The 22,704-nt window shown below is 42.1% G+C and overlaps 1 protein-coding gene across 12 annotated transcripts in view; it reads right to left on the bottom strand.

Moving 5' to 3' along the window:
- LOC124127574 (ankyrin repeat domain-containing protein 50-like) overlaps positions 1-22,704 on the bottom strand; it is a 436,330-nt gene that overhangs the window by 200,122 nt on the left and 213,504 nt on the right. The window lies entirely within an intron of this gene.

Here is a 22,704-nt window from a genome sequence, read left to right as displayed (position 1 = left end):
ACTAAACAGTCAGTAATGACACTGTTGGTTGTGCTTCATTAAACAGTCAGTAATACCACATTTGGTTATGCTTCACTAAACAGTTAGCAATGCCACAGTTGGTTGTGCTTCACTAAACTGCCAATAATGACACTGTTGGTTGTGCTTCATTAAACAGTCAGTAATGCCACATTTGCTTATGTTTCACTAAACAGTCAGCAATGCCACAGTTGGTTGTGCTTCACTAAACAGTCAGCAATGGCACTGTTTGCAGTGTTTCACCAAACAGTCAGCAATGCCACTGTTGGTTGTGCTTCACTTAACAGTCTGTAATGCCACTGTTGGTTGTGCTTCACTTAACAGTCAGTAATGACACATTTGGTTGTGCTTCACTAAACAGGCAGTAATGACACTATTGGTTGTGCTTCACTAAACAGTCACCAATGCTACAGTTGGTTGTGCTTCACTAAACATTCTGCAATGCCACTATTGGTTGTGCTTCACTAAGCAGTCAGTAATGACACTGTTGGTTGTGCTTCACTAAACAGTCAGCAATGCCACTGTTGGTTGTGCTTCACTAAACAGTCAGTAATGCCACTGTTGGTTGTGATTCACTAAACAGTCAGCAATGCCACTGTTGTTTGTGCTTCACTAAACAGTCAGCAATGGCACTGTTTGCAGTGTTTCACCAAACAGTCAGCAATGCCACTGTTGGTTGTGCTACACTAAACAGTCAGCAATGCCACTGTTGGTTGTGCTTCATTAAACAGTCAGTAATGCCACATTTGGTTATGTTTCACTAAACAGTCAGCAATGCCACAGTTGGTTGTGCTTCACTAAACAGTCAGCAATGGCACTGTTTGCAGTGTTTCACCAAACAGTCAGCAATGCCACTGTTGGTTGTGCTCCACTAAACAGTCAGTAATGCCACATTTGGTTATATTTCACTAAACAGTCACCAATGCCACTGTTGGTTGTGCTTCAATAAACAGTCAGTAATGCCACATTTGGTTATGCTTCACTAAACAGTTAGCAATGCCACAGTTGGTTGTGCTTCACTAAACAGCCAATAATGACACTGTTGGTTGTGCTTCATTAAACAGTCAGTAATGCCACATTTGGTTATGTTTCACTAAACAGTCAGCAATGCCACAGTTGGTTGTGCTTCACTAAACAGTCAGCAATGGCACTGTTTGCAGTGTTTCACCAAACAGTCAGCAATGCCACTGTTGGTTGTGCTTCACTAAACAGTCTGTAATGCCACTGTTGGTTGTGCTTCACTAAACAGTCAGTAATGACACTATTGGTTGTGCTTCACTAAACAGTCACCAATGCTACAGTTGGTTGTGCTTCACTAAACAGTCTGCAATGCCACTGTTGTTTGTGTTTCACTAAGCAGTCAGTAATGACACTGTTGGTTGTGCTTCACTAAACAGTCAGCAATGCCACTGTTGGTTGTGCTTCACTAAACAGTCAGTAATGACACATTTGGTTGTGCTTCACTAAACAGTCAGCAATGCCACTGTTGGTTGTGATTCACTAAACAGTCAGCAATGCCACTGTTGTTTGTGATTCAGTAAACAGTCTGCAATGCCACATTTGGTTGTGCTTCACTAAACAGTCAGCAATGTCACAGTTGGTGGTGCTTCACTAAACAGTCTGCAATGCCACTGTTGTTTGTGTTTCACTAAGCAGTCAGTAATGACACTGTTGGCTGTGCTTCATTAAACGGTCAGCAATGCCAGAGTTGTTTGTGCTTCCCTTAACAGTCAGCAATGCCACTGTTGGCAGTGTTTCACTAAACAGTCTGCAATGCCACAGTTGGTTGTGCTTCACTAAACAGTCAGTAAAGACACTGTTGGTTGTGCTTCATTAAACAGTCAGTAATACCACATTTGGTTATGCTTCACTAAACAGTTAGCAATGCCACAGTTGGTTGTGCTTCACTAAACAGTCAGCAATGCCACTGTTGGTTGTGCTTCATTAAACAGTCAGTAATGCCACATTTGGTTATGCTTCACTAAACAGTTAGCAATGCCACAGTTGGTTGTGCTTCACTAAACAGTCAGCAATGCCACTGTTGGTTGTGCTTCATTAAACAGTCAGTAATGCCACATTTGGTTATGCTTCACTAAACAGTTAGCAATGCCACAGTTGGTTGTGCTTCACTAAACAGCCAATAATGACACTGTTGGTTGTGCTTCATTAAACAGTCAGTAATGCCACATTTGGTTATGTTTCACTAAACAGTCAGCAATGCCACAGTTGGTTGTGCTTCACTAAACAGTCAGCAATGGCACTGTTGGCAGTGTTTCACCAAACAGTCTGCAATGCCACTGTTGGTTATGCTTCACTAAACAGTCAGCAATGCCACAGTTGGTTGTGCTTCACTAAACATTCAGTAATAGCACTGTTGGTTGTGCTTCACTAAACAGTCAATAATGACACTATTGGTTGTGCTTCACTAAACAGTCAGTAATGACACTCTTGGTTGTGTTTCACTAAACAGTCAGCAATGCCACAGTTGGTTGTGCTTCACTAAACAGTCAGCAATGGCACTGTTTGCAGTGTTTCACCAAACAGTCAGCAATGCCACTGTTGGTTGTGCTTCACTTAACAGTCTGTAATGCCACTGTTGGTTGTGCTTCACTTAACAGTCAGTAATGACACATTTGGTTGTGCTTCACTAAACAGGCAGTAATGACACTATTGGTTGTGCTTCACTAAACAGTCACCAATGCTACAGTTGGTTGTGCTTCACTAAACATTCTGCAATGCCACTGTTGTTTGTGTTTCACTAAGCAGTCAGTAATGACACTGTTGGTTGTGCTTCACTAAACAGTCAGCAATGCCACTGTTGGTTGTGCTTCACTAAACAGTCAGTAATGCCACTGTTGGTTGTGATTCACTAAACAGTCAGCAATGCCACTGTTGTTTGTGCTTCACTAAACAGTCAGCAATGGCACTGTTTGCAGTGTTTCACCAAACAGTCAGCAATGCCACTGTTGGTTGTGCTTCACTAAACAGTCAGCAATGCCACTGTTGGTTGTGCTTCATTAAACAGTCAGTAATGCCACATTTGGTTATGTTTCACTAAACAGTCAGCAATGCCACAGTTGGTTGTGCTTCACTAAACAGTCAGCAATGGCACTGTTTGCAGTGTTTCACCAAACAGTCAGCAATGCCACTGTTGGTTGTGCTCCACTAAACAGTCAGTAATGCCACATTTGGTTATATTTCACTAAACAGTCAGCAATGCCACTGTTGGTTGTGCTTCAATAAACAGTCAGTAATGCCACATTTGGTTATGCTTCACTAAACAGTTAGCAATGCCACAGTTGGTTGTGCTTCACTAAACAGCCAATAATGACACTGTTGGTTGTGCTTCATTAAACAGTCAGTAATGCCACATTTGGTTATGTTTCACTAAACAGTCAGCAATGCCACAGTTGGTTGTGCTTCACTAAACAGTCAGCAATGGCACTGTTTGCAGTGTTTCACCAAACAGTCAGCAATGCCACTGTTGGTTGTGCTTCACTAAACAGTCTGTAATGCCACTGTTGGTTGTGCTTCACTAAACAGTCAGTAATGACACTATTGGTTGTGCTTCACTAAACAGTCACCAATGCTACAGTTGGTTGTGCTTCACTAAACAGTCTGCAATGCCACTGTTGTTTGTGTTTCACTAAGCAGTCAGTAATGACACTGTTGGTTGTGCTTCACTAAACAGTCAGCAATGCCACTGTTGGTTGTGCTTCACTAAACAGTCAGTAATGACACATTTGGTTGTGCTTCACTAAACAGTCAGCAATGCCACTGTTGGTTGTGATTCACTAAACAGTCAGCAATGCCACTGTTGTTTGTGATTCAGTAAACAGTCTGCAATGCCACATTTGGTTGTGCTTCACTAAACAGTCAGCAATGTCACAGTTGGTGGTGCTTCACTAAACAGTCTGCAATGCCACTGTTGTTTGTGTTTCACTAAGCAGTCAGTAATGACACTGTTGGCTGTGCTTCATTAAACGGTCAGCAATGCCAGAGTTGTTTGTGCTTCCCTTAACAGTCAGCAATGCCACTGTTGGCAGTGTTTCACTAAACAGTCTGCAATGCCACAGTTGGTTGTGCTTCACTAAACAGTCAGTAAAGACACTGTTGGTTGTGCTTCATTAAACAGTCAGTAATACCACATTTGGTTATGCTTCACTAAACAGTTAGCAATGCCACAGTTGGTTGTGCTTCACTAAACAGTCAGCAATGCCACTGTTGGTTGTGCTTCATTAAACAGTCAGTAATGCCACATTTGGTTATGCTTCACTAAACAGTTAGCAATGCCACAGTTGGTTGTGCTTCACTAAACAGTCAGCAATGCCACTGTTGGTTGTGCTTCATTAAACAGTCAGTAATGCCACATTTGGTTATGCTTCACTAAACAGTTAGCAATGCCACAGTTGGTTGTGCTTCACTAAACAGCCAATAATGACACTGTTGGTTGTGCTTCATTAAACAGTCAGTAATGCCACATTTGGTTATGTTTCACTAAACAGTCAGCAATGCCACAGTTGGTTGTGCTTCACTAAACAGTCAGCAATGGCACTGTTGGCAGTGTTTCACCAAACAGTCTGCAATGCCACTGTTGGTTATGCTTCACTAAACAGTCAGCAATGCCACAGTTGGTTGTGCTTCACTAAACATTCAGTAATAGCACTGTTGGTTGTGCTTCACTAAACAGTCAATAATGACACTATTGGTTGTGCTTCACTAAACAGTCAGTAATGACACTCTTGGTTGTGTTTCACTAAACAGTCTGCAATGCCACTGTTGTTTGTGTTCACTAAGCAGTCAGTAATGACACTGTTGGTTGTGCTTCACTAAGCAGTCAGTAATGACTCTCTTGGTTGTGTTTCACTAAACAGTCTGCATTGCCACTGTTGTTTGTGTTCACTAAGCAGTCAGTAATGACACTGTTGGTTGTGCTTCACTAAACAGTCAGTAATGACACTATTGGCTATATTTCACTAAGCAGTCTGTAATGCCACAGTTGGTTGTGCTTCACTAAACAGTCAGCAATGTCACATTTGGTTATGCTTCACTAAACAGTCAGTAATTACACTGTTTGTTGTGCTTCATTCAACAGTCAGTAATGCCACATTTGGTTGTGCTTCACTAAACAGTCAGCAATGACACTGTTGGTTGTGCTTCATTAAACAGTCAGCAATGGCAATGTTGGCAGTGCTTCACTAAACAGTCAGCAATGCCACAGTTGGATGTGCTTCACTAAACAGTCAGTTATGACACTATTGGTTGTGCGTCACTAAACAGTCTGTAATGACACTTTGGTTGTGCTTCATTAAACAGTCGGCAATGGTACTGTTCGCTGTGCTTTACTAAACAGTCAGCAATGCCACAGTTAGTTGTGCTTCATTGAACAGTCAGCAATGGCACTGTTTGCAGTGTTTCACCAAACAGTCAGCAATGCCACTGTTGGTTGTGCTTCACTAAACAGTCAGTAATGCCACATTTGGTTATGTTTCACTAAACAGTCAGCAATGCCACTGTTGGTTGTGCTTCATTAAACAGTCAGTAATGCCACATTTGGTTATGCTTCACTAAACAGTTAGCAATGCCACAGTTGGTTGTGCTTCACTAAACAGCCAATAATGACACTGTTGGTTGTGCTTCATTAAACAGTCAGTAATGCCACATTTGGTTATGTTTCACTAAAACAGTCAGTAATACCACATTTGGTTATGCTTCACTAAACAGTTAGCAATGCCACAGTTGGTTGTGCTTCACTAAACAGCCAATAATGACAATGTTGGTTGTGCTTCATTAAACAGTCAGCAATGCCACAGTTGGTTGTGCTTCACTAAACAGTCAGCAATGCCGTTGTTGGTTGTGTTTCACTAAACAGTCAGCAATGCCACAGTTGGTTGTGCTTCATTAAACAGTCAGCAATGCCACAGTTGGTTGTGCTTCACTAAACAGCCAATAATGACACTGTTGGTTGTGTTTCACTAAACAGTCAGCAATGCCACAGTTGCTTATGCTTCACTAAACAGTCAGCAATGCCACAGTTGGTTGTGCTTCTCTAAACAGTCAGTAATGACACTGTTGGTTGTGCTTCACTAAACAGTCAGTTATGACACTATTGGTTGTGCTTCACTAAACAGTCAGTAATGACACTGTTGGTTGTGCTTCATTAAACAGTCAGCAATGCCACAGTTGGTTGTGCTTCACTAAACAGCCAATAATGACACTGTTGGTTGTGCTTCATTAAACAGTCAGCAATGCCACATTTGGTTATGCTTCACTAAACTGTCAGTTATGACACTATTGGTTGTGCTTCACTAAACAGTCAGTTATGACACTATTGGTTGTGCTTCACTAAACAGTCAGTAATGACACTGTTGGTTGTGCTTCATTAAACAGTCAGCAATGCCACAGTTGGTTGTGCTTCACTAAACAGCCAATAATGACACTGTTGGTTGTGCTTCACTAAACAGTCAGCAATGCCGTTGTTGGTTGTGTTTCACTAAACAGTCAGCAATGCCACAGTTGGTTGTGCTTCATTAAACAGTCAGGAATGCCACAGTTGGTTGTGCTTCACTAAACAGCCAATAATGACACTGTTGGTTGTGTTTCACTAAACAGTCAGCAATGCCACAGTTGCTTATGCTTCACTAAACAGTCAGCAATGCCACAGTTGGTTGTGCTTCTCTAAACAGTCAGTAATGCCACTGTTGGTTGTGCTTCACTAAACAGTCAGTTATGACACTATTGGTTGTGCTTCACTAAACAGTCAGTAATGACACTGTTGGTTGTGCTTCATTAAACAGTCAGTTATGACACTATTGGTTGTGCTTCACTAAACAGTCAGTAATGACACTGTTGGTTGTGCTTCATTAAACAGTCAGCAATGCCACATTTGGTTATGCTTCACTAAACTGTCAGTTATGACACTATTGGTTGTGCTTCACTAAACAGTCAGTTATGACACTATTGGTTGTGCTTCACTAAACAGTCAGTAATGACACTGTTGGTTGTGCTTCATTAAACAGTCAGCAATGCCACAGTTGGTTGTGCTTCACTAAACAGCCAATAATGACACTGTTGGTTGTGTTTCACTAAACAGTCAGCAATGCCACAGTTGCTTATGCTTCACTAAACAGTCAGCAATGCCACAGTTGGTTGTGCTTCTCTAAACAGTCAGTAATGACACTGTTGGTTGTGCTTCACTAAACTGTCAGTTATGACACTATTGGTTGTGCTTCACTAAACAGTCAGTAATGACACTGTTGGTTGTTTTTCACTAAACAGTCAGTAATTACACTATTGGTTGTGCTTCACTAAACAGTCAGTAATGACACTGTTGGTTGTGGCTCACTAAACAGTCAGTAATTACACTATTGGTTGTGCTTCACTAAACAGTCTGTAATGCCACTGTTGGTTGTGCTTCACTTAACAGTCAGCAATGACACTGTTGGTTGTGCTTCACTAAACAGTCAGCAATGCCACTGTTGTTTGTGTTTCACTAAGCAGTCAGTAATGACACTGTCGGTTGTGCTTCACTAAGCAGTCAGCAATGCCACAGTTGGTTGTGCTTCACTAAACAGTCAGTAATGCCACTGTTGGTTGTGCTTCACTTAACAGTCAGTAATGACACTGTTGGTTGTGATTCACTAAACAGTCTGCAATGCCACATTTGGTTGTGCTTCACTAAACAGTCACCAATGCTACAGTTGGTTGTGCTTCACTAAACAGTCTGCAATGCCACTGTGGTTTGTGTTTCAGTAAGCAGTCAGCAATGCCACTGTTGGTTGTGCTTCACTAAACAGTCAGTAATGACACTGTGGGTTGTGCTTCACTAAACAGTCAGCAATGCCACTGTTGTTTGTGCTTCACTAAACAGTCTGCAATGCCACATTTGGTTGTGCTTCACTAAACAGTCACCAATGCTACAGTTGGTTGTGCTTCACTAAACAGTCAGCAATGTCACAGTTGGTGGTGCTTCACTAAACAGTCTGCAATGCCACTGTTGTTTGTGTTTCACTAAGCAGTCAGTAATGACACTGTTGGTTGTGCTTCATTAAACGGTCAGCAATGCCAGAGTTGTTTGTGCTTCCCTTAACAGTCAGCTATGCCACTGTTGGCAGTGTTTCACTAAACAGTCTGCAATGCCACAGTTGGTTGTGCTTCACTAAACAGTCAGTAATGACACTGTTGGTTGTGCTTCATTAAACAGTCAGTAATACCACATTTGGTTATGCTTCACTAAACTGTCACTTATGACACTATTGGTTGTGCTTCACTAAACAGTCAGTAATGACACTGTTGGTTGTGGTTCACTAAACAGTCAGTAATTACACTATTGGTTGTGCTTCACTAAACAGTCAGTAATGACACTGTTGGTTGTGGTTCACTAAACAGTCAGTAATTACACTATTGGTTGTGCTTCACTAAACAGTCTGTAATGCCACTGTTGGTTGTGCTTCACTTAACAGTCAGCAATGACACTGTTGGTTGTGCTTCACTAAACAGTCAGCAATGCCACTGTTGTTTGTGTTTCACTAAGCAGTCAGTAATGACACTGTCGGTTGTGCTTCACTAAGCAGTCAGCAATGCCACAGTTGGTTGTGCTTCACTAAACAGTCAGTAATGCCACTGTTGGTTGTGCTTCACTTAACAGTCAGTAATGACACTGTTGGTTGTGATTCACTAAACAGTCTGCAATGCCACATTTGGTTGTGCTTCACTAAACAGTCACCAATGCTACAGTTGGTTGTGCTTCACTAAACAGTCTGCAATGCCACTGTGGTTTGTGTTTCAGTAAGCAGTCAGCAATGCCACTGTTGGTTGTGCTTCACTAAACAGTCAGTAATGACACTGTGGGTTGTGCTTCACTAAACAGTCAGCAATGCCACTGTTGTTTGTGATTCAGTAAACAGTCTGCAATGCCACATTTGGTTGTGCTTCACTAAACAGTCACCAATGCTACAGTTGGTTGTGCTTCACTAAACAGTCAGCAATGTCACAGTTGGTGGTGCTTCACTAAACAGTCTGCAATGCCACTGTTGTTTGTGTTTCACTAAGCAGTCAGTAATGACACTGTTGGTTGTGCTTCATTAAACGGTCAGCAATGCCAGAGTTGTTTGTGCTTCCCTTAACAGTCAGCAATGCCACTGTTGGCAGTGTTTCACTAAACAGTCTGCAATGCCACAGTTGGTTGTGCTTCACTAAACAGTCAGTAATGACACTGTTGGTTGTGCTTCATTAAACAGTCAGTAATACCACATTTGGTTATGCTTCACTAAATAGTTAGCAATGCCACAGTTGGTTGTGCTTCACTAAACAGCCAATAATGACACTGTTGGTTGTGCTTCATTAAACAGTCAGTAATGCCACATTTGCTTATGTTTCACTAAACAGTCAGCAATGCCACAGTTGGTTGTGCTTCACTAAACAGTCAGCAATGGCACTGTTTGCAGTGTTTCACCAAACAGTCAGCAATGCCACTGTTGGTTGTGCTTCACTTAACAGTCTGTAATGCCACTGTTGGTTGTGCTTCACTTAACAGTCAGTAATGACACTGTTGGTTGTGCTTCACTAAACAGGCAGTAATGACACTATTGGTTGTGCTTCACTAAACAGTCACCAATGCTACAGTTGGTTGTGCTTCACTAAACATTCTGCAATGCCACTGTTGTTTGTGTTTCACTAAGCAGTCAGTAATGACACTGTTGGTTGTGCTTCACTAAACAGTCAGCAATGCCACTGTTGGTTGTGCTTCACTAAACAGTCAGTAATGCCACTGTTGGTTGTGATTCACTAAACAGTCAGCAATGCCACTGTTGTTTGTGCTTCACTAAACAGTCAGCAATGGCACTGTTTGCAGTGTTTCACCAAACAGTCAGCAATGCCACTGTTGGTTGTGCTTCACTAAACAGTCAGCAATGCCACTGTTGGTTGTGCTTCATTAAACAGTCAGTAATGCCACATTTGGTTATGTTTCACTAAACAGTCAGCAATGCCACAGTTGGTTGTGCTTCACTAAACAGTCAGCAATGGCACTGTTTGCAGTGTTTCACCAAACAGTCAGCAATGCCACTGTTGGTTGTGCTCCACTAAACAGTCAGTAATGCCACATTTGGTTATATTTCACTAAACAGTCAGCAATGCCACTGTTGGTTGTGCTTCAATAAACAGTCAGTAATGCCACATTTGGTTATGCTTCCCTAAACAGTTAGCAATGCCACAGTTGGTTGTGCTTCACTAAACAGCCAATAATGACACTGTTGGTTGTGCTTCATTAAACAGTCAGTAATGCCACATTTGGTTATGTTTCACTAAACAGTCAGCAATGCCACAGTTGGTTGTGCTTCACTAAACAGTCAGCAATGGCACTGTTTGCAGTGTTTCACCAAACAGTCAGCAATGCCACTGTTGGTTGTGCTTCACTAAACAGTCTGTAATGCCACTGTTGGTTGTGCTTCACTAAACAGTCAGTAATGACACTATTGGTTGTGCTTCACTAAACAGTCACCAATGCTACAGTTGGTTGTGCTTCACTAAACAGTCTGCAATGCCACTGTTGTTTGTGTTTCACTAAGCAGTCAGTAATGACACTGTTGGTTGTGCTTCACTAAACAGTCAGCAATGCCACTGTTGGTTGTGCTTCACTAAACAGTCAGTAATGACACATTTGGTTGTGCTTCACTAAACAGTCAGCAATGCCACTGTTGGTTGTGATTCACTAAACAGTCAGCAATGCCACTGTTGTTTGTGATTCAGTAAACAGTCTGCAATGCCACATTTGGTTGTGCTTCACTAAACAGTCAGCAATGTCACAGTTGGTGGTGCTTCACTAAACAGTCTGCAATGCCACTGTTGTTTGTGTTTCACTAAGCAGTCAGTAATGACACTGTTGGCTGTGCTTCATTAAACGGTCAGCAATGCCAGAGTTGTTTGTGCTTCCCTTAACAGTCAGCAATGCCACTGTTGGCAGTGTTTCACTAAACAGTCTGCAATGCCACAGTTGGTTGTGCTTCACTAAACAGTCAGTAAAGACACTGTTGGTTGTGCTTCATTAAACAGTCAGTAATACCACATTTGGTTATGCTTCACTAAACAGTTAGCAATGCCACAGTTGGTTGTGCTTCACTAAACAGTCAGCAATGCCACTGTTGGTTGTGCTTCATTAAACAGTCAGTAATGCCACATTTGGTTATGCTTCACTAAACAGTTAGCAATGCCACAGTTGGTTGTGCTTCACTAAACAGTCAGCAATGCCACTGTTGGTTGTGCTTCATTAAACAGTCAGTAATGCCACATTTGGTTATGTTCACTAAACAGTTAGCAATGCCACAGTTGGTTGTGCTTCACTAAACAGCCAATAATGACACTGTTGGTTGTGCTTCATTAAACAGTCAGTAATGCCACATTTGGTTATGTTTCACTAAACAGTCAGCAATGCCACAGTTGGTTGTGCTTCACTAAACAGTCAGCAATGGCACTGTTGGCAGTGTTTCACCAAACAGTCTGCAATGCCACTGTTGGTTATGCTTCACTAAACAGTCAGCAATGCCACAGTTGGTTGTGCTTCACTAAACATTCAGTAATAGCACTGTTGGTTGTGCTTCACTAAACAGTCAATAATGACACTATTGGTTGTGCTTCACTAAACAGTCAGTAATGACACTCTTGGTTGTGTTTCACTAAACAGTCTGCAATGCCACTGTTGTTTGTGTTCACTAGGCAGTCAGTAATGACACTGTTGGTTGTGCTTCACTAAGCAGTCAGTAATGACACTCTTGGTTGTGTTTCACTAAACAGTCTGCATTGCCACTGTTGTTTGTGTTCACTAAGCAGTCAGTAATGACACTGTTGGTTGTGCTTCACTAAACAGTCAGTAATGACACTATTGGCTATATTTCACTAAGCAGTCTGTAATGCCACAGTTGGTTGTGCTTCACTAAACAGTCAGCAATGTCACATTTGGTTATGCTTCACTAAACAGTCAGTAATTACACTGTTTGTTGTGCTTCATTCAACAGTCAGTAATGCCACATTTGGTTGTGCTTCACTAAACAGTCAGCAATGACACTGTTGGTTGTGCTTCATTAAACAGTCAGCAATGGCAATGTTGGCAGTGCTTCACTAAACAGTCAGCAATGCCACAGTTGGATGTGCTTCTCTAAACAGTCAGTTATGACACTATTGGTTGTGCGTCACTAAACAGTCTGTAATGACACTTTGGTTGTGCTTCATTAAACAGTCGGCAATGGTACTGTTCGCTGTGCTTTACTAAACAGTCAGTAAAGACACTATTGGTTGTGCTTCACTAAACAGCCAGCATTGCCACATTTGGTTGTGCTTCACTAAACAGTCAGCAATTCCACAGTTGGTTGTGCTTCACTAAACAGTCAGTAATGACACTATTGGTTGTGCTTCACTAAACAGTCAGCAATGACACTTTTAGTTGTGCTTCACTAAACAGTCAGCAATGGCACTGTTGGCTGTGTTTCTCTAAACAGTCTGTGATGCCTTTGTTAGAAGTGTTTCTCTAAACCGCCAGCAATGCCACAGTTGGTTGTGCTTCATTAAACAGTCATCAATGACACCGTTGGCTGCTTTTCACTAAACAGTCAGCAATGTCACTGTGAGCAGTGTTTCACTAAACAGTCTGCAATGCCACTGTTTGCAGTGTTTCACTTAACAGGCAGCAATGCCACAGTTGGTTGTGCTTCATTAAACAGTCAGTAATGACACTGTTGGTTGTGCTTCACTAAACAGTCAGTAATGACACTATTGGCTATATTTCACTAAGCAGTCTGTAATGCCACAGTTGGTTGTGCTTCACTAAACAGTCAGCAATGTCACATTTGGTTATGCTTCACTAAACAGTCAGTAATTACACTGTTTGTTGTGCTTCATTCAACAGTCAGTAATGCCACATTTGGTTGTGCTTCACTAAACAGTCAGCAATGACACTGTTGGTTGTGCTTCATTAAACAGTCAGCAATGGCAATGTTGGCAGTGCTTCACTAAACAGTCAGCAATGCCACAGTTGGATGTGCTTCTCTAAACAGTCAGTTATGACACTATTGGTTGTGCGTCACTAAACAGTCTGTAATGACACTTTGGTTGTGCTTCATTAAACAGTCGGCAATGGTACTGTTCGCTGTGCTTTACTAAACAGTCAGCAATGCCACAGTTAGTTGTGCTTCATTGAACAGTCAGCAATGGCACTGTTGGTTGTGTTTCACTAAACAGTCAGTAATGCCACATTTGGTTATGCTTCACTAAACAGTCAACAATGCCACAGTTAGTTGTGCTTCACTAAACAGTCAGTAATGCCACAGTTGGTTATGCTTCACTAAACAGTCAGTAATGACACTATTGGTTGTGCTTCACTAAACAGACAGCAATGCCACATTTGGTTGTGCTTCACTAAACAGTCAGGAATTCCACAGTTGGTTGTGCTTCACTAAACAGTCAGTAAAGACACTATTGGTTGTGCTTCACTAAACAGCCAGCAATGCCACATTTGGTTGTGCTTCACTAAACAGTCAGCAATTCCACAGTTGGTTGTGCTTCACTAAACAGTCAGTAATGACACTATTGGTTGTGCTTCACTAAACAGTCAGCAATGACACTTTTAGTTGTGCTTCACTAAACAGTCAGCAATGGCACTGTTGGCTGTGTTTCACTAAACAGTCTGTGATGCCTTTGTTAGAAGTGTTTCTCTAAACCGCCAGCAATGCCACAGTTGGTTGTGCTTCATTAAACAGTCATCAATGACACCGTTGGCTGCTTTTCACTAAACAGTCAGCAATGTCACTGTGAGCAGTGTTTCACTAAACAGTCTGCAATGCCACTGTTTGCAGTGTTTCACTTAACAGGCAGCAATGCCACAGTTGGATGTGCTTCTCTAAACAGTCAGTTATGACACTATTGGTTGTGCGTCACTAAACAGTCTGTAATGACACTTTGGTTGTGCTTCATTAAACAGTCGGCAATGGTACTGTTCGCTGTGCTTTACTAAACAGTCAGCAATGCCACAGTTAGTTGTGCTTCATTGAACAGTCAGCAATGGCACTGTTGGTTGTGTTTCACTAAACAGTCAGTAATGCCACATTTGGTTATGCTTCACTAAACAGTCAACAATGCCACAGTTAGTTGTGCTTCACTAAACAGTCAGTAATGCCACAGTTGGTTATGCTTCACTAAACAGTCAGTAATGACACTATTGGTTGTGCTTCACTAAACAGACAGCAATGCCACATTTGGTTGTGCTTCACTAAACAGTCAGGAATTCCACAGTTGGTTGTGCTTCACTAAACAGTCAGTAAAGACACTATTGGTTGTGCTTCACTAAACAGCCAGCAATGCCACATTTGGTTGTGCTTCACTAAACAGTCAGCAATTCCACAGTTGGTTGTGCTTCACTAAACAGTCAGTAATGACACTATTGGTTGTGCTTCACTAAACAGTCAGCAATGACACTTTTAGTTGTGCTTCACTAAACAGTCAGCAATGGCACTGTTGGCTGTGTTTCACTAAACAGTCTGTGATGCCTTTGTTAGAAGTGTTTCTCTAAACCGCCAGCAATGCCACAGTTGGTTGTGCTTCATTAAACAGTCATCAATGACACCGTTGGCTGCTTTTCACTAAACAGTCAGCAATGTCACTGTGAGCAGTGTTTCACTAAACAGTCTGCAATGCCACTGTTTGCAGTGTTTCACTTAACAGGCAGCAATGCCACAGTTGGTTGTGCTTCATTAAACAGTCATCAATGACACTGTTGGCTGTGTTTCACTAAACAGTCTGCAATGCCACTGTTTGCAGTGTTTCTCTAAACAGTCAGCAATGCCACTGTTGTTTGTGCTTCATTAAACAGTTAGTAATCCCACATTTGGTTATGCTTCACTAAACAGTCAGCAATGGCACTGTTGCCTGTGTTTCACTAAACAGTCTGTGATGCCACTGTTGGCAGTGCTTCACTAAACAGTCAGCAATGCCACTGTTGTTCGTGTTTCACTAAACAGTCTGTGATGTCACAGTTGGTTGTTCTTCACTAAACAGTCAGCAATGCCACTGTTGGCAGTGTTTCACTTAACAGTCTGTAATGCCACAGTTGGTTGTGCTTCACTAAACATTCTGCAATGCCACAGTTGGTTGTGCTTCACTAAACAGTCAGCAATGCCACTGTTGACAGTGTTTCACTAAACAGTCAGCAATGCCACATTTGGTTATGCTTCACTAAACAGTCAGTAATTACACTATTGGTTGTGCTTCATTAAACAGTCAGTAATGCCACATTTGGTTATGCTTCACTAAACAGTCAGCAATGACACAGTTAGTTGTGCTTCACTAAACAGTCAGCAATGACACTGTTGGTTGTGCTTCATTAAACAGTCAGCAATGGCACTGTTGGCTGTGTTTCACTAAACTGTCTGTGATGCCAATGTTGGCAGTGCTTCACTAAACAGTCAGCAATGCCACATTTGGATGTGCTTCTCTGAACATTCGGTAATGACACTATCGGTTATGCTTCACTAAACAGTCAGCAATGCCACAGTTAGTTGTGCTTCACTAAACAGTCAGCAATGACACTGTTGGTTGTGCTTCATTAAACAGTCAGCAATGGCACTGTTGGCTGTGTTTCACTAAACTGTCTTTGATGCCAATGTTGGCAGTGCTTCACTAAACAGTCAGCAATGCCACTGTTGGATGTGCTTCTCTAAACAGTCGGTAATGACACTATTGGTTGTGCTTCACTAAACAGTCAGCAATGCCACAGTTAGATGTGCTTCACTAAACAGTCAGCAATGACACTGTTGGTTGTGCTTCATTAAACAGTCAGCAATGGCACTGTTGGCTGTGTTTCACTAAACTGTCTTTGATGCCAATGTTGGCAGTGCTTCACTAAACAGTCAGCAATGCCACTGTTGGATGTGCTTCTCTAAACAGTCGGTAATGACACTATTGGTTGTGCTTCACTAAACAGTCAGCAATGCCACAGTTAGATGTGCTTCACTAAACAGTCAGCAATGACACTGTTGGTTGTGCTTCATTAAACAGTCAGCAATGGCACTGTTGGCTGTGTTTCACTAAACTGTATGTGATGCCAATGTTGGCAGTGCTTCACTAAACAGTCAGCAATGCCACAGTTGGATGTGCTTCTCTAAACAGTCGGTAATGACACTATTGGTTGTGCTTCACTAAACAGTCAGCAATGGCACTGTTGGCTGTGTTTTACTAAACAGTCTGTAATGCCAGTGTTAGAAGTGTTTCAATAAACAGCCAGCAATGCCACAGGTAGTTGTGTTTCACTAAACAGTCAGCAATGCCACAGTTGGCATTGTTTCACTAAACAGTCAGCAATGCCACAGTTGGTTGTGCTTCATTAAACAGTCATCAAGACACTGTTGGCTGTGTTTCACTAAACAGTCAGCAATGTCACTGTTGGCAGTGTTTCACTAAGCAGTCTGCAATGCCACTGTTTGCAGTGTTTCACTAAACAGTCAGCAATGCCACTGTTGTTTGTGCTTCATTAAACAGTCAGTAATCCCACATTTGGTTATGCTTCACTAAACAATCAGCAATGGCACCGTTGGCTGTGTTTCACTAAACAGTCTGTGATGCCACTGTTGGCAGTGCTTCACTAAACAGTCTGCAATGCCACTGTTGTCTGTGCTTCATTAAACAGTCTGTGATGCCACAGTTGGTTGTGGTTCACTAAACAGTCAGCAATGCCACTGTTGGTTGTGCTTCACTAAACAGTCAGTAATGACACTATTGGTTGTGCTTCACTAAACAGTCAGCAATGGCACTGTTGGCTGTGTTTCACTAAACAGTCTGTGATGCCAGTGTTAGAAGTGTTTCACTAAACAGCCAGCAATGCCACAGGTAGTTGTGTTTCACTAAACAGTCAGCAATGCCACAGTTGGCAGTGTTTCACTAAACAGTCAGTAATGCCACATTTGGTTATGCTTCACTAAACAGTCAGTAATGACACTATTGGTTGTGCTTCACTAAACAGTCAGCAATGCCACATTTGGTTGTGCTTCACTAAACAGTCAGCAATTCCACAGTTGGTTGTGCTTCACTAAACAGTCAGTAATGACACTATTGGTTGTGCTTCACTAAACAGTCAGCAATGGCACTGTTGGCTGTGTTTCACTAAACAGTCTGTGATGCCAGCGTTAGAAGTGTTTCACTAAACAGTCAGCAATGCCACAGTTGGTTGTGCTTCATTAAACAGTCATCAAGACACTGTTGGCTGTGTTTCACTAAACAGTCAGCAATGTCACTGTTGGCAGTGTTTCACTAAGCAGTCTGCAATGCCACTGTTTGCAGTGTTTCACTAAACAGTCAGCAATGCCACTGTTGTTTGTGCTTCATTAAACAGTCAGTAATCCCACATTTGGTTATGCTTCACTAAACAATCAGCAATGGCACCGTTGGCTGTGTTTCACTAAACAGTCTGTGATGCCTTTGTTAGAAGTGTTTCTCTAAACCGCCAGCAATGCCACAGTTGGTTGTGCTTCATTAAACAGTCATCAATGACACCGTTGGCTGCTTTTCACTAAACAGTCAGCAATGTCACTGTGAGCAGTGTTTCACTAAACAGTCTGCAATGCCACTGTTTGCAGTGTTTCACTTAACAGGCAGCAATGCCACAGTTGGATGTGCTTCTCTAAACAGTCAGTTATGACACTATTGGTTGTGCGTCACTAAACAGTCTGTAATGACACTTTGGTTGTGCTTCATTAAACAGTCGGCAATGGTACTGTTCGCTGTGCTTTACTAAACAGTCAGCAATGCCACAGTTAGTTGTGCTTCATTGAACAGTCAGCAATGGCACTGTTGGTTGTGTTTCACTAAACAGTCAGTAATGCCACATTTGGTTATGCTTCACTAAACAGTCAACAATGCCACAGTTAGTTGTGCTTCACTAAACAGTCAGTAATGCCACAGTTGGTTATGCTTCACTAAACAGTCAGTAATGACACTATTGGTTGTGCTTCACTAAACAGACAGCAATGCCACATTTGGTTGTGCTTCACTAAACAGTCAGGAATTCCACAGTTGGTTGTGCTTCACTAAACAGTCAGTAAAGACACTATTGGTTGTGCTTCACTAAACAGCCAGCAATGCCACATTTGGTTGTGCTTCACTAAACAGTCAGCAATTCCACAGTTGGTTGTGCTTCACTAAACAGTCAGTAATGACACTATTGGTTGTGCTTCACTAAACAGTCAGCAATGACACTTTTAGTTGTGCTTCACTAAACAGTCAGCAATGGCACTGTTGGCTGTGTTTCACTAAACAGTCTGTGATGCCTTTGTTAGAAGTGTTTCTCTAAACCGCCAGCAATGCCACAGTTGGTTGTGCTTCATTAAACAGTCATCAATGACACCGTTGGCTGCTTTTCACTAAACAGTCAGCAATGTCACTGTGAGCAGTGTTTCACTAAACAGTCTGCAATGCCACTGTTTGCAGTGTTTCACTTAACAGGCAGCAATGCCACAGTTGGTTGTGCTTCATTAAACAGTCATCAATGACACTGTTGGCTGTGTTTCACTAAACAGTCTGCAATGCCACTGTTTGCAGTGTTTCTCTAAACAGTCAGCAATGCCACTGTTGTTTGTGCTTCATTAAACAGTTAGTAATCCCACATTTGGTTATGCTTCACTAAACAGTCAGCAATGGCACTGTTGCCTGTGTTTCACTAAACAGTCTGTGATGCCACTGTTGGCAGTGCTTCACTAAACAGTCAGCAATGCCACTGTTGTTCGTGTTTCACTAAACAGTCTGTGATGTCACAGTTGGTTGTTCTTCACTAAACAGTCAGCAATGCCACTGTTGGCAGTGTTTCACTTAACAGTCTGTAATGCCACAGTTGGTTGTGCTTCACTAAACATTCTGCAATGCCACAGTTGGTTGTGCTTCACTAAACAGTCAGCAATGCCACTGTTGACAGTGTTTCACTAAACAGTCAGCAATGCCACATTTGGTTATGCTTCACTAAACAGTCAGTAATTACACTATTGGTTGTGCTTCATTAAACAGTCAGTAATGCCACATTTGGTTATGCTTCACTAAACAGTCAGCAATGACACAGTTAGTTGTGCTTCACTAAACAGTCAGCAATGACACTGTTGGTTGTGCTTCATTAAACAGTCAGCAATGGCACTGTTGGCTGTGTTTCACTAAACTGTCTGTGATGCCAATGTTGGCAGTGCTTCACTAAACAGTCAGCAATGCCACATTTGGATGTGCTTCTCTGAACATTCGGTAATGACACTATCGGTTATGCTTCACTAAACAGTCAGCAATGCCACAGTTAGTTGTGCTTCACTAAACAGTCAGCAATGACACTGTTGGTTGTGCTTCATTAAACAGTCAGCAATGGCACTGTTGGCTGTGTTTCACTAAACTGTCTTTGATGCCAATGTTGGCAGTGCTTCACTAAACAGTCAGCAATGCCACTGTTGGATGTGCTTCTCTAAACAGTCGGTAATGACACTATTGGTTGTGCTTCACTAAACAGTCAGCAATGCCACAGTTAGATGTGCTTCACTAAACAGTCAGCAATGACACTGTTGGTTGTGCTTCATTAAACAGTCAGCAATGGCACTGTTGGCTGTGTTTCACTAAACTGTCTTTGATGCCAATGTTGGCAGTGCTTCACTAAACAGTCAGCAATGCCACTGTTGGATGTGCTTCTCTAAACAGTCGGTAATGACACTATTGGTTGTGCTTCACTAAACAGTCAGCAATGCCACAGTTAGATGTGCTTCACTAAACAGTCAGCAATGACACTGTTGGTTGTGCTTCATTAAACAGTCAGCAATGGCACTGTTGGCTGTGTTTCACTAAACAGTCAGCAATGCCACATTTGGTTATGCTTCACTAAACAGTCAGTAATTACACTATTGGTTGTGCTTCATTACAGTCAGCAATGCCACATTTGGTTGTGCTTCACTAAACAGTCAGCAATTCCACAGTTGGTTGTGCTTCACTAAACAGTCAGTAATGACACTATTGGTTGTGCTTCACTAAACAGTCAGCAATGGCACTGTTGGCTGTGTTTCACTAAACAGTCTGTGATGCCAGCGTTAGAAGTGTTTCACTAAACAGTCAGCAATGCCACAGTTGGTTGTGCTTCATTAAACAGTCATCAAGACACTGTTGGCTGTGTTTCACTAAACAGTCAGCAATGTCACTGTTGGCAGTGTTTCACTAAGCAGTCTGCAATGCCACTGTTTGCAGTGTTTCACTAAACAGTCAGCAATGCCACTGTTGTTTGTGCTTCATTAAACAGTCAGTAATCCCACATTTGGTTATGCTTCACTAAACAATCAGCAATGGCACCGTTGGCTGTGTTTCACTAAACAGTCTGTGATGCCACTGTTGGCAGTGCTTCACTAAACAGTCAGCAATGCCACTGTTGTCTGTGCTTCATTAAACAGTCTGTGATGCCACAGTTGGTTGTGGTTCACTAAACAGTCAGCAATGCCACTGATGGTTGTGCTTCACTAAACAGTCAGTAATGACGCTATTGGTTGTGCTTCACTAAACAGTCAGCAATGGCACTGTTGGCTGTGTTTCATTAAACAGTCTGTGATGCCACAGTTGGTTGTGGTTCACTAAACAGTCAGCAATGCCACTGTTGGCAGTGTTTCACTAAACAGTCTGCAATGCCACAGTTGGTTGTGCTTCACTAAGCAGTCTGCAATGCCACATTTGGTTATGCTTTACTAAACAGTCAGCAATGCCACTGTTTGCTGTGCTTCATTAAACAGTCAGCAATGCCACTGTTGGCAGTGTTTCACTAAACAGTCTGCAATGCCACAGTTGGTTGTGCTTCACTAAGCAGTCTGCAATGCCACAGTTGGTTGTGCTTCACTAAACAGTCAACAATGCCACTGTTGGCAGTGTTTCACTAAACAGTCAGCAATGCCACATTTGTTTGTTTTCAATAAACAGTCAGTAATGGCATTGTTGGCTGTTTTCATTTAACAGTCTGGAATGCCAGAGTTGGTTGTGCTTCAGTAAACAGTCAGCAGTGGCTTTGTTCGCTGTATTTCACTAAACAGTCAGCAATGCCACTCCTGTTGATTTTGCTTTACTAAACAGTCAGCAATGCCAGAGTTGGTTGTGCTTTACTAAAGAGCCTGCAATGCCACTGTTGACTGTGCTTCACTAAACTGTCAGCAATGCCACAGTTGGTTGTGCTTTACTAAACAGTCAGCAATGCCACTGTTTGCTGTGCTTCATTAAACAGTCAGCAATGGCACTGTTGGCTGTGTTTCACTAAACTGTCTGTGATGCCACAGTTGGTTGTGCTTCACTAAACAGTCAGCAATGCCACTGTTGGCAGTGTTTCACTAAACAGTCTGCAATGCCACAGTTGGTTGTGCTTCACTAAACAGTCTGCAATGCCACAGTTGGTTGTGCTTCATTAAACAGTCAGTAATGCCACATTTGGTTATGCTTCACTAAACAGTCAGCAATGACACTGTTGGTTGTGCTTCGTTAAACAGTCAGCAATGGCACTGTTGGCTGTGTTTCACTAAACTGTCTGTGATGCCAATGTTGGCAGTGCTTCACTAAACAGTCAGCAATGCCACAGTTGGATGTGCTTCTCTAAACAGTCGGTAATGACACTATTGGTTGTGCTTCACTAAACAGTCTGTAATGATACTTTGGTTGTGCTTCATTAAACAGTCAGCAATGGCACTGTTGGCTGTGCTTTACTAAACAGTCAGCAATGCCACAGTTGGTTGTGCTTCATTAAACAGTCAGTAATGGCACTGTTGGTTGTGTTTCACTAAACAGTCAGCAATGGCACTGTTGGCTGTGTTTCACTAAACAGTCTGTGATGCCAGTGTTAGAAGTGTTTCACTAAACAGCCAGCAATGCCACAGGTAGTTGTGTTTCACTAAACAGTCAGCAATGCCACAGTTTGCAGTGTTTCACTAAACAGTGAGCAATGTCAATGTTGGCAGTGTTTCACTAAACAGTCAGCAATGCCACTGTTTGCAGTGTTTCACTAAACAGTCAGCAATGCCACTGTTATTTGTGCTTCATTAAACAGTCAGTAATCCCACATTTGGTTATGCTTCACTAAACAGTCAGCAATGGCACTGTTGGCTGTGTTTCACTAAACAGTCTGTGATGCCACAGTTGGTTGTGCTTCACTAAACAGTCAGCAATGCCACTGTTGTTTGTGCTTAATTAAACAGTCTGTGATGCCACAGTTAGTTGTGCTTCACTAAACAGTCAGCAATGCCACTGTTGGCAGTGTTTCACTAAACAGTCTGCAATGCCACAGTTGGTTGTGCTTCACTAAGCAGTCTGCAATGCCACAGTTGGTTGTGCTTCACTAAACAGTCAGCAATGCCACTGTTGGCAGTGTTTCACTAAACAGTCAGCAATGCCACAGTTGTTTGTTTTTTTAATAAACAGTCAGTAATGGCATTGTTGGCTGTTTTCATTTAACAGTCTGGAATGCCAGAGTTGGTTGTGCTTCAGTAAACAGTCAGCAGTGGCTTTGTTCGCTGTATTTCACTAAACAGTCAGCAATGCCACTCCTGTTGATTTTGCTTTACTAAACAGTCAGCAATGCCAGAGTTGGTTGTGCTTTACTAAAGAGCCTGCAATGCCACTGTTGACTGTGCTTCACTAAACTGTCAACAATGCCACAGTTGGTTGTGC

Source organism: Haliotis rufescens, unplaced genomic scaffold, assembly GCF_023055435.1.
Source record: "Haliotis rufescens isolate VD_foot unplaced genomic scaffold, xgHalRufe1.0.p SCAF_24, whole genome shotgun sequence".
Taxonomy (NCBI): Eukaryota; Metazoa; Mollusca; class Gastropoda; order Lepetellida; family Haliotidae; genus Haliotis; species Haliotis rufescens.
The sequence above is the reverse complement of the archived record's forward strand: the minus strand, read 5'-3'. Positions and strand labels throughout refer to the sequence as shown.